Raw genomic sequence first — 14,329 nt, forward strand, 5'->3', positions numbered from 1 at the left:
AAATTTACTGGTAAGGCAGTTTGGGGAAAGACAGTTTCTACAACGTTTGCTTTCAGGTATCTAAAACCAGGAAATGTCTTTGACTCACTAACTAATGCTCTATATTAGGTTACAGTAGAAATTTTTTATCAGTCTAGTTAAGATTTCTAGATTAATCTGATTATTGTTTTGCCATCTTAGTGTGCAGTTGTTGACTAGATACAATTCAGTCTTTTTTTTTAATTGAACTGATTCTTGGTTTAGGAATGAAAACTAGCAAATGAAATGCATTTTAAAATATAAATTATAAAACAAAAGTAATTTTATAATATACCTTTCAAATATAGGGTTTTTTTTTTTTACATTGATTTCCATGTGTTCAGGGTGATGCCTTTTTAATGTTTTTATATAGTAATCCCCAGCTTGTTTCTCGTGCCCTGGCAGATAATAGGTACTTAACACATGTCTGGTGAATGAATGAAGGAAAAAGGGAATTTAGATTCATGGTTGAGACTCTATGATAGGGAAAAACCCACTTCATTTTGACAAGAAATCGTTTTGACAGCTTTTCTAACCAGATGAGATCCACAATTTAGCTTTTGTATTACAACTGTTCAATAAAATATAATTCAAGCCACAAATGTGAGCTGCTGCATTACAAATAACCACAAACTGAGCACTTAGAACAATGTCCATTTATTGTCTCATATTTTCTCTAGGTCAGAAATTTAGACACAATTAAACTGAATTCTCTGCTTAGGATCTCATCCAGCTGGTGATATATTTCCCACCTGGGACCAAGGGTTCTCTTCCAGGCTCACTAATCTTTGGTAGCCTTCATTCCTTTGAGACTGAGGGACTGAGGCTGCTATTTTCCTGCCAGTCGTAGGTCAGGGATTGCTCTCAGAGGCTGGAAGCCTCCCGCAGTTGCTTCCCACTTGGACCGCAGAGGCATTTCACAACATGGATGTTTGCTTTACCCCAGTTCAGACAGAGAACATGCCTCAGACTTTCTCTTCTGCAATCAGCTGGATAAAAAACTCTGCTTTTAAGGACTCCTGTAAATTCAGTCAGTTCCACTCAGAGAAAACTCTTTCTGCCTTAAAGTGAACTGATTTGAGAATTTAATTCCATCTGCAAAATCCCTTCACAGCAACATCTAGATTAGTGTCTGACTGAATAATGGGAGAAGGTGTGTATATTCCAGGAGCTGGGAATTTTGAGGGCCCAGGTTAGAATTCTGTCTACCAAACTGCAAATAATTTTAAATTTTCCAGTAGCTGCATTTAAAAAGTAAAAAGAAGCAAGTAAACTTAATTTTAATAACATTTCATTTAAATACACATTTCTTAAAATATTAGCATTTTAGCTTTTAATAAATACAAAAAAGTTAATGAAATAATTTGTATTCTTTTTTCATCGTATACTGTTTATTGTAGAATTATAAGATATCGCAATTCTGGCTGTTCATATTTCAAGTGCTCAATAGCCAAATGTGACTGATGACTTCCTATTGAACTGTGCATCTCTAGATATTTATAGGTGTCACAGGTTAAAAATATTAAGAATTTGAGGAAGATGGAAGGGTGCAAGGGTAGTTCACTGGTGGAATTCTCTTCTGCCATGCAGAAGACCCGAGTTCGATTCCTGGCCCATGCACTTCCCAAAAAACAGTCAAAACAAACAAAAAGCCAAACAAACAAAAATTCAACAAATGGTGCTGCAATAAAGGGATACTCATGTGGGAAAAGAATGAAATGTGACCCCCGCCATACACATACAAAAAAATATATATATTTTTTTTTTTTTTGAGGAGAAAAGCAGAGTACCATTCTTTTGAAATTGAACAATTATATTGAAAGTGATCTCCAGGAGTAACAATGAACATTCATATCGCTAAACATGCTTTTTCTTTCAGCTTAAATTTAGTAAAACAAAAGTAATTTAAGAATGAAACGGCAATTTACAAAATTCAAATAAAAATTATATTTTGTTAAATCTCTTTTAGTGTTTCCTCTCTGATATTTAAAGGATTAACTGGTTTGAAAATATTACTACCTTTAAATTTCCATAGTTGGCTTCCCTCTAAATAATTACATTTTCATAGCACCTTTCCAATATTTAGGAGATATTTAATTTAGTAACAGTATGAATATAAATGTGGCCATTGCTTAACATGAACTCTAGTCAGCAGAGAATTATTTCCTTAACTTTTACAAGGAGCAGCTCAGCACGTTTGTGTAATTTAGTGGTTTTATGATATTAAGATTTTGATACTTTTCTCCAAGCATTATGTGTTCATTTCTATATGCAAATGACAAACATCATGAAGGCTGAGTCAACAAGAAACACACATTTTTACTAGCATCATTTCAACAAATAGCAGAGTGAATTGCAATGTTAAAAAAACAAAGATAAGAGTTATCGTATTTGATGCTGTATTATTTTATTCTATGTTACAATCAATGTGACAATAATAGTAGCATTCATTTTCCTGAGAAAGTATATTGTTCTAAACAAGGTTAGAGCACCCCAACACCTCTACTAGTAACCACTACATGAATTTTCCCATAAATGGACTGCAAATATTAAATAGGTAAACGTAACATGGGCTTAGTTCATTAATAACGTTTTGCTGATTTAAGCACATCTTTTATGTTGAAATAACACCATCATTTTCTTCATGTAATGACAAAATATCTAATGAATATTCATAGAGCTATCTTTTGTCTCCCTTGATAAATTTCAAGTTCTCAAAAATTTTTGCAAATCTTGTTGTATATTTGCTTTCCCTGACCAGTTATATCATCACTTTCTTTGACTGCACGTTTGGAATATCAGAGGTGTTTCACATCAATGAAGTGTCTTGGGGACCCTTTTGCTTTGGATTTATTTGATGCTCTTTACCTCATGGCATTTGGCTTGGAAATTATGCCTTTTTGGTTTTTGTTTATTTCTTTGCTTTTTCTTATATGGCATTATGGTTGGCAGGGGTCCCCCAATCCTAGGTTGTTTAGGTGTATGCCTGCCTTAAAATGGGGAGAAAGGAACAAAAACTGCTGCAACACAACTTTTACCACGCAATTACCCTTTCAGTTTTGAGATTGGTGATTGGTGAGTGATGGTAAGTAGTGATGAAGAAAAAATGTGAGCACAGGAAAAGAGAGTAGAAGAGGAAGAAAAAGAAAAATGAAGAGACTTGGTGAAGAATGGAAAGAATGGTACACTGGGTATTTATTTAGAACTGTATCCTATTTTCTTTTACATGTCAAATAGTATACAAATAATGCATTTCAACCAGTGTCACATTCCTTTAATTGTAAATTTTAGTTTTTAGTTGCAGAACTATGCTTAAATCATCAGCTACATTACAATTGATTTGGAAAGGTATTGCTAAAAATATCATTTGTCAAAAAACTTACATCCTCCTAAAGTTACCACTGCATCTTTGCTTTCTTTTACTATAACACCCCTTAAAAGAGATTATTTTCCCTGTCCTTTTTCCACATCTTATTCCATTCTCAGGTGAATTGACTCCAATTAAGCTGGCAGGTCACATTTTCAGGATAACCACTAACCAACCTGTTGGCAAACCCAACAATAAAATATCAATCTTTATTTTTAATCTATCATCAGCATTTAACACTTTTTAAAACAATTTCTTCTCTTGTTTTCTTTATATATCTTCCAAGGTACCACCCATCTTGATTCTTAATTAACTGGTGGCTGCTTTTCAGTCTTTGTTGCTGGTTCTTCCACATTTTCCCAACCTCCAATATCGACATATTGAGAGCATCCACGTGCTTCAGTGTAGTAAGTTCTTTGAATCTACTCAATCTTTTAATGTGATCTTATCCTTTCTTATAGTCTGGGTTTATATAAATATCTTTAGGAAATGCTTCTGGTGCCCCTTATCACGTTTCCTCAAGCCACCTCTGATTTCTGACATAGTCATTGAATACTATTCCATACAAACTCAGACTTGCATGGTCAGACCAGTGTTCCACCCCAGGCATTCACTAGGCATATTTCTATTTATTGCCCCAGGGAAAGAGCAGCTTAGATGTTCCAGGGGTACTTAAAGCTCCTAGGTGATATTTTACAGTAGTTGATGGATAAATTACCCAGGCTCTCACCCTTTGGGTAGAAAAATCTAGGCGATTTCTGTACTTTTCAAGAGGTACTTGTGGAATTTAGCCCTCAATATTTGCAGTAGAAACCTCAAGAATGCACAGCTAACATGGATTTTTCCTGCTTTACCATGGCTGCTATTTCCGGGGATCCCCATTTAAGGAAAACACTGCACTTATAATCTGTGTTCATCTTAATCCAAATTAAGACATACATTTCCTCTAACAGCTTTTAAATTTACATCACCTGCATGGACCTCTTTTATGAACTCCAGGATTTCCAGCAACAAACCTGCCTATTTGGCCTCTCCATTGGGCTGTTTAACAGACATTTGAAACTTAAAAAAACAAGTCTAAGAAGCATTTCAAATACTACTACCATCCTATTTCAAGCCACTGTCATCTCTTACTTGGACTATTAGAGTAGACTTAATTTTTCTCCATGTTCATACTTCACCTGTTCTTATAATTTTTCCATCCCAGTGTGAGAACAATCTTTTTTAAAATGAAAATTATTCTTTTGAAATTAGATCTTCCAACGATTTTTCATCTTATTTAAAGAAAATCCAAGATCTTTTTCCTAGTCTACAGTGCCTATTTTTATAAAATTGCACCCCTACATGTGGTTTTTCTTTATGCCTCTTATTCTGTTTCACTGTCTTTATAGAAACTAGTCAAACTCAGATATATATTTCATTTTATTTCTATTTATTTATAGCTATCTCTTCCATATAGACTGTAAATCCCATAAGGACAAATATTGTCTGTTTCTTGATCATCGTAGCCAAATCACTTTGCTGTAGTTAGAGCAATGCTTGCTATTCAATGAAATATAATGGAATAAGCAGATACTGAATATCGATATAGTCATTGATGAACTGATAAATATGTACTTCAAGAAATTCAGTCTGAAGATCAATGTTAAAATGAAAAGAAATAGAAAATTAAGATAACATTTGTTTTAGCTGATTTTCATGCATTAACCATTTTTTATCTCATGTAGATTTCTTATAAAAAGAAGTAAAATTTTCTTCTCAATATGTTGTTTCTAAATTCCAATGGGTAATCACAAGCATCCATTCATGGTGCTTTCTGGGCTGAGCATTAAGCATACCAGTCACCGTAAATCTCTGTCGATGCTCAGTGACCTGGTCTCCCTTCTGTAGCATACTAGCTGCCATTAGGACATCCATGAAATCGCTCCAAGTTCATCCTGTGGCATCATTGCTGATGCCTTCACAATCTCTATGAAATGGAATTCAGGGAACCTGGGAGAAATGATCACCACGCATGTGCACTTATTACAATTCCTTACTCATTTACTAGACAACTGATCAAAATTATCCTGAAACTGAAATTGATCTTCTTCTGAATATTGAAATAAAGGAGACATGTATCATTCTTACATATGCTAAGAAAATAGACATCACATAAAATATGAATGTTTGGATTAAAAGGTCTATTTGATACTTCATTTTAATTTACTCAGAGTTATTTTAGTTGTAGAAGGTTCTGTTCACTTAATTATTACCTCAAAATTAAATACAGAGTTGTACTTATGTACAAAAAAGCTGAGAGATGAGAATATGTGTCATTATCCTGGATCTCCTAATTAGTAAAATATTAAAATGTATTATCAACTCATGTGCTTCACTCCAAGTAAATTAACAGCTTCACTCTTCTTAAATAAAATCCTGAGTGTTAAAAAAATAGAACTTGTGAAGAGAAAACATGTATTCACCTGAAACAAGATATGATTTGAGTTTTGAACCCAAGCTCATGCATGGCATTGCAGAATTATACTTTTGTATCTGTTTTCTGATTTTTTTCCCTTACATTTTTTTTTTTCTTTTCTACTGGAATCTGCTCTCAAAAATAGTCATTTTCACAATCACTGAACCAGGTAAAAGCTTCCAATCATGATAACATTTTTGCAGTTATTTGATTTATTGAATTCTCATCCTGAATTGCAATGCAATACTACATATTATAATTATGTGAAATAATTTTAAGAAAATACTTTCATCTATTATATTAATGCCAAACTACCTGTTGTAAGTTGAATTACATATCCCAATTTAGACATGTCCTTAATTTTAATCACTGTCCCATTGTTAATGGAACTTCCTGATTATATTATTTTTGGTTAAAGCATGGCCAACTGAAGCAGGGGGTTCTTTACATGAGTTACTGGAGGCCTTCTAAAGATAAGAAACCAGAATTCAGGGTTAGAGAAGGCCACACGGAGAAACCAGATGTCAGCTGATACCCGGAAAAGAAAGGAACTCCACAGTGTTTGGAGAGAGAGCAAGCCTTGCTGATATCTAGATTTTGAAGATTTAACTCTCAAAATTAAGTGCCAATGAATTCCTGTTGTTTATGCCAGGAGAGTGATAGTAGTTAAGGCAAACTAAGATACCATGTAATATACATATCTTAAAAGATAAATATTTAGAACGTCTTCATTTAATTTAAAATGATGTATATGTTCAGAAGAACATTTAAAAACCTTTTCCTGTCTGTGAAAATATTTAAGATAAAAAAGTAGCATATTCTTATTCCATTAGATTACTATGGTTTCATTGGCTGGAGTGATAATGGGGAAAATTACACCCGACTGATCTTGGGAAATAGAAACAAGCATAAAACAGAGAGAGGGAATGCATTACCTCTCTTGTAATAATCACAGCAAGCATTTTTCCTATATCTTGCTTGCTGCCAAAGTAATATAATCATATGACTGGAAATCAAAAGAATAAGAAAACTCATTCCTACCTTCTCCAAAAAATCATGTTTTTTTCTCATTTTCTCTGTTGTCTTTCTAGTCTTTGTCCAAATGCTAATACAACTTCACATAACTATAATTATAGTTGATACAATTATAATTATATAGCTATAAATTTTATATTTACTTTTTAAAAATATTATATATTTATTATTTTTACATTCATTAAACAATCTATAACTTTCACTGGGTAATTACTATGTTCTAGAAATTGTTTCAAAATGCTGGGTTCAAAGATTAACATGTGTTTGCCTTCAAGTAACTGCCAGTGTAACATGGAAAGTGTCATGTAGACAGTGTTTAAATTCATTATTTAAGTGCTCTGTTGTAGTATACACGCTGCAAAGATAATAAAAATCAGAAAATAAGGCAGGCCACTGTGGCTCAGCAGGCAGAGTTCCCACCTGCCATGCCAGAGACCTGGGTTCGATTCCCAGTTGAAGCAATCAACTCTGCCACAACATTTATAATTGAGTAGTTTTAAAGAATGCTGGTTATTTATTAAACAGAAATAATAAATAAGCAAATAGCTCATTTTAGGGGAACTAAACTGAATTGCCATTCCAATAATCACAATATACACAATGCATTTCAGACATGTTAAACACTGAACCAAGTGTGTAAGAGATGAATGGAATGATATGAGGCATGGAGGTCTTAAGGGGATGACCATGGAGTATTCTTCTAACTATGGACAATCATGTCCAGAGTGCATAGCGTTAAGTAAGGCTCAGTATTCATGGACAAAGAGGATAAATTGAGATCTGTATACTGGTTAAGTGCTAATCTGCTCAGCATGGTGGGGAGGAGAGTTTGTTCAAGCACTCAAGCTTATATTTGATACTTAGAGCAAAGAGCCATGGTCTGTCTTGGGCCACTATTTGTTCACTGAAGGCAAATCCCCTACAACTGTGTACCTAGAAGCTGAGCTAGAAGACACTGAAAAGAACAGCTCCAGTTTCTGCCTGTCAACAAGGCTGACAGGCATAAATAGGTTAGGTTCCCAGCCATTTTCAACCCTGATGCAAAATTCCTGTCAAGCCAGGGAACAGGAACAAGACACATTGGCAGATATCACCAACCAGAGGGTATGAACAATCCCCACAGGCCATATACTATCAGTCACAGCTCCTTGAGGAAAAGCAAAAGTGAAACTAGCAGGCATGGCAAATCTGATTCACTTTACTTATTAAGACACGACCACCTGGGCAAACGGTTTCAGAGAACTCTGAATTTATCTTAGTCAGAATATCTTTCCTTCTCATTTCTCTTCCCCAACCAGACAAATCAGACCCATTTTAACAAAGTTGTTTCTCTAATTGAATGTATATATAAATATATATATATATTTTTTCACTTACTGTCTTGAAAACAAATTAATATGTAAGAAACAGAAAGTCTTTCACTGTTCCTGTTCAAATTAAACAGTTTATTTTTTAAACCAGGTAAATACATTTGCAGTTTGGAGGAGTACACTTTTGTTTAGTTGCTGAAAATATTACTTTTTCTGTTTGTACTTCAAGTTTAATTTAAACAAGGCTATAAAAGCAGCTTCAGAGAGAAGTAGAGCAATGCTGATAACAGCCTAATTTATTTATTTATTTTTGAATTCTGACTGGATTGAAGATTTTTCCTCCCTTCCACTGTCCTTTAGTACAGAAAGATTTTTTAAAGATAAAAATGAAGTGTTTGAACATAACAATGCAATAGATTCAATTACTTTTTTGAAAGAACAATAATTTGTTCCAAGTTTCATTTCAAATCTGCATTGGTTACTGTGAATTGAATAAGATATATAAGTCCTAAACACTTTAGAAGAGAGTCTGTGACTTTTTGTGACAATTCCACCAGCATATACTTAAAAGAGAATTATAAAAAGTAGGGGTTAGCAGCAAGCAAACTCAACACCCTCCCCCTGTCTACGCGGGACATGACTCCCAGGGGTGTGGATCTTCCTGGCAACGTGGGACAGAAATCCCAGAATGAGCTGAGATTCAGCATCAAGGGATTGAGAAAAACCCTAGAATGAGCTGAGACCCAGCATCAAGGGATTGAGAAAACCTTCTCGACCAAAAGGGGGAAGAGTGAAATGAGACAAAGTGTCAATGGCTGAGAGATTCCAAACAGAGTCAAGAGGTTATCCTGGAGGTTATTCTTACGCATTAAGTAGTTATCACCTTGTTATTCAAGATGTAATGGAGAGGCTGGAGGGAACTGCCTGACAATGTAGAAGCTGTGTTCCAGTAGCCATGTTTCTTGATGATGATTGTATAATGTATAGCTTTCACAATGTGACTGTGTGATTGTGAAAACCTTGTGTCTGATGCTCCTTTCATCTACCTTGTGAACAGATGAGTAGAACATATGGAATAAAAATAAATAATAGGGGGAACAAATGTTAAAATAAATTTAGTTTGAAATGCTAGTGATCAATGAAAGGAAGGGGTAAGGGGTATGGTATGTAAATTTTTTTTCTGGTTTTGTTTATTTTTCTGTTGTCTTTTTATTTCTTTCTCTGAATTGATGCAAATGTTCTGGGAAATAATCATGATGATGAATATGCAATTATGTGATGATGTTGTGAATTGCTGAGTGTATGTGTTGGGAATGTTTGTGTTTCTTTCTTGTAATTTCTTTTTTTAATTAATAAATTTTTTTTTTTAATTTCAATCAACCATGCCAATGAAAAGAAAAGTAGGTGTTAGAATGGCTTGGATTTAGTTATAATTCATTTATGCCTTGCTTTCTTATTAGTATGGCATTATTGCAGAATAATAACCTCTTCAGATAGCATTGCTCATCATTTTCTGTTAATGCATGGAGAAATAAATGATCTAAAACCAAACTACTAAAGTGATTTCATTTTCTTTTTATAATTGTTTTCCCTTTTTTAAGTGTGTTAGGATCAGTAAAAAAATTGTTAAATTGGCATAGCTTCCCATTTCATGATGTTGAATAGGAGGAAAATAAAGCAACCAAGTTAACGACCATTAACTGCACCCTTTACCAGCTTCGTAATAGAATGTACAGCATGTCCACCTTTCAACTGATGATTTACTCATCACTTAATGCACACTTTTTCTTCAATCTAAACTCCATATCATTTACCAATTAGAATAAAGTTTAACACCTACTCAAAACATCCTTCTGCACCCCTGTAATAGTCATTCACTCTCTCTTCTGTATCTATCTATTTATCTATCTATCTATCCATCATCTATCTATCATCTATCTATCTATCTATCTATCTATCTATCTATCTATCTATCTGTCTGTCTGTCTGTCTGTCTGTCTGTCTGTCTGTCTGTCTATCTATCTATTGATCAATCTATCAATCTATCTGTCTGTCTGTCTGTCTATCTACCTATTGATATATCTACCTTTCTAATTATTGGCAATAGTGTTTCACTGTCTGCCTCGTGGAAGGGTAATAATGTCATTTGCTTATCAATTATAAGGATTTAATTTGACAGTTTCTTCTGAATCCATTGTTCTTTTCAATTTTTCCATGTTGTCATTGATATTTGTAGTCTGTAGAGAATTTGAAATATAAGTGATCTAATACATGTGGATCTAAAAAGATGTCCATTTTACTTACATCTATATATTTATATGTATATTTATAATGATATCTATACATCTAATTAGACAGCCCACTTTTTCCTTTATTGTATCCTCTCCACCAAATGGTAGGTTAAATTTTATGACAATATCTTTTACACTACCATTCTCCCTTATATTTTATTACTTTAACTATTCAGATGGTGGGAATGAGTGAAATTAAATAACATGGTTTCATTTTATTAAGGTCCTGCATCACTCCCAGGCCTGGGAACAGTAGCTTCTGAACAAATGAAGGGTCCTTCTTTCCCTCTTAAGTTTCTGCCTAATTTTCATTATTATTTGAATTATGTGATTTCTAAAACTGGAATGGTTTTTTCTAGTCAAATTATCAGGAAGAAACTGAGGTGGAAACAGAGTGGTTTCCTGTGATACAACACTTAACATGCAGAGATAGGGTTTGGGGCAAAACTGGTAGTACCCTGAGACGCTTTCCTGGCTCAAGTAAAGTTCTATGAGTGGTTTCCTAGAAAATGAGGGTACATGAGCTTCTTCTAAGTTTAATTAAAATAGTATTTATTAAACAACAACTATGCAGAACATACTTGGCATTAAGGTATACAGACCAAAATATAGAAGATATAGAAGATGGCACACATCACTCTCATTCTCTTACCCCACATAGCAAATGTCCTCATCTGAAATTGTATAGCCTATTCACTTTACATATTTCCCTATTCTTTGTCTTCCTCCTACCAAATTTAAGTTCCATAAAGACAAAAACTAGTATATATTTTGTAACTTCTTTTTTCTTAATATTTCCCACTTTAAACAAACAAACAAAAAATAACACAACATTAGCCAATTGTTAAATGCTGTCTTGTTTGCTTTATCATTTATTCTTTCTCTCTCTTCCACACCTCCTCTCATTCTCATCCTTTCTGACAACTATTTGGCTTCAGACACGAGACATTTATCCTTTATGTCTAAATCCTTCAGTGTGAAAGATGTAACCATGCTCTTATATAACCTTGCTACACTTCGAAAAAGAAAGAAATATATTATTGATACAATACTATTATATAATTCATAGTCCATATTCAGCATTTTATCAGCTGCCTCAATAATATGCTTTATAAGCTATTGTTTTCTCTGATAGGAATGCAATTCAAGGTTATGTGTAATGCATTGACTTATCATCGTTGTTTAGTCCTTTACCTGGACCAAGTCTCATTGTTTTTCTTGACTATGAAGATTTTAAAAAATTATCACTAAATTTAGAATTTGTCTAAAATTTTCCTTAGATTTGATTCAAATTATGTTTTGGGGGGCAGGAAAAGCACACAAATGACATTATATCCTTCTCAGTGCATCCTATCTGCAGGCACATGATGGAGGTTTGCCTTAATATTAACTTTATTAGGCAATGGCTTGGTTAAGATGATGTCCAACAATTTTCTTCATTATCAAGTGACCATTTTCCTTTTTATAATTATTCATTTGGGAGAGATCCTTTGAGATGATGTTAAATACCCTGTCTTCATTAAATTTTCACCTACTCATTTTAGCATCCTTAAAGAATGCTGTCGCTTCATTATTCCTGCTGCATATTTTAGGTGGCATCATGCTGAGAGAGTTTTCCCTTCTGTCTCATTTATTCATTCATTCATTTATTGATACCAGCATGAGCTCATGGATTCTTATTTCATTCAGTGAGTTATAATCAATTACTCTCATCATTTATTTTAATGCTCAAAGTATCTCAGGTTTGGCCCACAGGAGTCTCATTAAACAGACTCTTATGGCCTTTTATTACGAACCCTTAGTTCTTTGAGCACTTCTTTTTTTTCAGTTCTTTCAGACTCATCTTGTGTTTTCTATACCAACTCTGCAATCAGACATTTACCAAAAAAATCTGTTCCTTATAACAAAGAATAATATTTAGAAACTATGATCTTAGTGCTAGTTGTAGTAGCAGTTTCCGCTGTGTCATTGTTTACAGGTAAATTCGGCAAAGGTAGAAAATTGAAAATAAATAAATAAGCACACATATAGTCATTTCTACACCTAACTTTTTATGTATCTATAATAAAATATGAGTTCTTACTGATACCTCCAATTCCAGTCCTTGAGACTATGGTACAACTAGCTTGTTCATTTTTTGACATTTTGAACTTTGGGTATAATGAGAAAACCAGCTCCCATCCTCTATAATATATTTATACATTTGTTCAACTCTAGAATACACAGGACGTATTCTGAAATTCATAACCAATAAACTATTAAAGAATATCTACCAATTAGAATTCATGTTTGCTTACAAATTTTCTTTGACATAAAATTTAAATATAGTGAAGTGCATGTGCAATTTGATATTTTCGCCAAGTAGCACCTATTTACCCCAATACACTTATGCAGATATAGCATATTTGTATACCCAGGGAAATTTCCTTACTCCCTGTTACAGACATCTCAGAAGCAATCTTTTGTTTGTTTTTTACCAAAGATTAATTTAACTTATTCAAGAAACTCATCTGAATGAAAACATACATTATATTCTCTTTTGTTTCCAGCTATTCTATACTTCATAAAATTTTTAGAATCATCTACTTTGCTTTAAGTGACAGTAGTTTGTTTATTTTGATTGTTGAATAATGCTCTATTATATGAATAAAATAAAATTAGCTGCTCATTTTCTTGTGGATAGATATCTGTGTATAATTCAGTTTGGGCATATTATAGGCAAAATTGCTATGAATTTTCATTCATAATCTTTTGTTTATATATATTTTTATTTCTCTTGAGTAAATATTTAGGAGAGTATTTCCTGGGTAATAGAGTAGTGCTGTGTTTGCTTTTATTAGAAACTACTCAGTAGCAATTAAGAGAGTGATAGTTGTATTGCATCCTTACCAACATTTGGTGTTGTCAGCCTTTTCATGCCTTCTATCCTAGCAAATGTAAAGCAGTGCCTCATTATGGCTTTATGTCGCATTTTTCTGACAAATAAGAACTTGTCATATTTACATGACCATTGGCCTTTCATTGTGCTTACTTTGATCATTCATTTATTGAGGGTTTTTTTTTTTTTTTTTTTACTATTTCAGCATTGAATTGAAGGAGCTTGTTTTTTCTTTTTCAGATGCATATTTTGCAATTTTTTTTCTCAGTCCATGTCTTGCCTCTCTATTTCAGTAACTGCATTTTAATAATGGGAGTATTTACTCTTTATAAAGCTTGACTTACCAATTTCGCCTTATAAGTTTATGTCAAGAAATATTTGCCTATCCCCAGGTCATGAATTCACTCTCATATGTTTTCTTCAAGAGACTTATATTTAACCTTTACATTTAAAGCTGTGCTCCACCTCAAATTAACTTTTATGCATGATATGAGGCAGCAGTTGAGGTTCATTTCTTTTTATTTTTTCCAGTTGGATATCCAAATTTTCATTTTCCTGTTGAATTGCTCTGGCACTTTGGTTTAAAAATAAAATCAATCAATCTCTATTTGTTTACTTTTTTGTAAATTATGCTACCTTCGATTACTATAATTCTACTATATCCTTGATGTCAAGTTCTTCAGCTTTTCAATGTTATTTCAAAGCTCTTTGCACTTCTAGATACATTTTAGGGTCATCATGTCCATTTCTATTAAAAATTCTGCCATTATTATTTGGACTGCATTGAACATTTGGGAAGAGTGGACATTTTAACAGTTTGGACGATTTTGATGACGAACATCTTTCTGTTTATTTAGAATTTTCACTTCTCCTAGGAATATTTTTTTCTGTTTTTATTTTTATTTTTTATTTGATTTTAATTTTCAATATGGATTTGCATATCTTTTGCTAAGCTTCTTTCTAAGTATTTTA

Source organism: Tamandua tetradactyla, chromosome 1, assembly GCF_023851605.1.
Source record: "Tamandua tetradactyla isolate mTamTet1 chromosome 1, mTamTet1.pri, whole genome shotgun sequence".
NCBI lineage: Eukaryota > Metazoa > Chordata > Mammalia > Pilosa > Myrmecophagidae > Tamandua > Tamandua tetradactyla.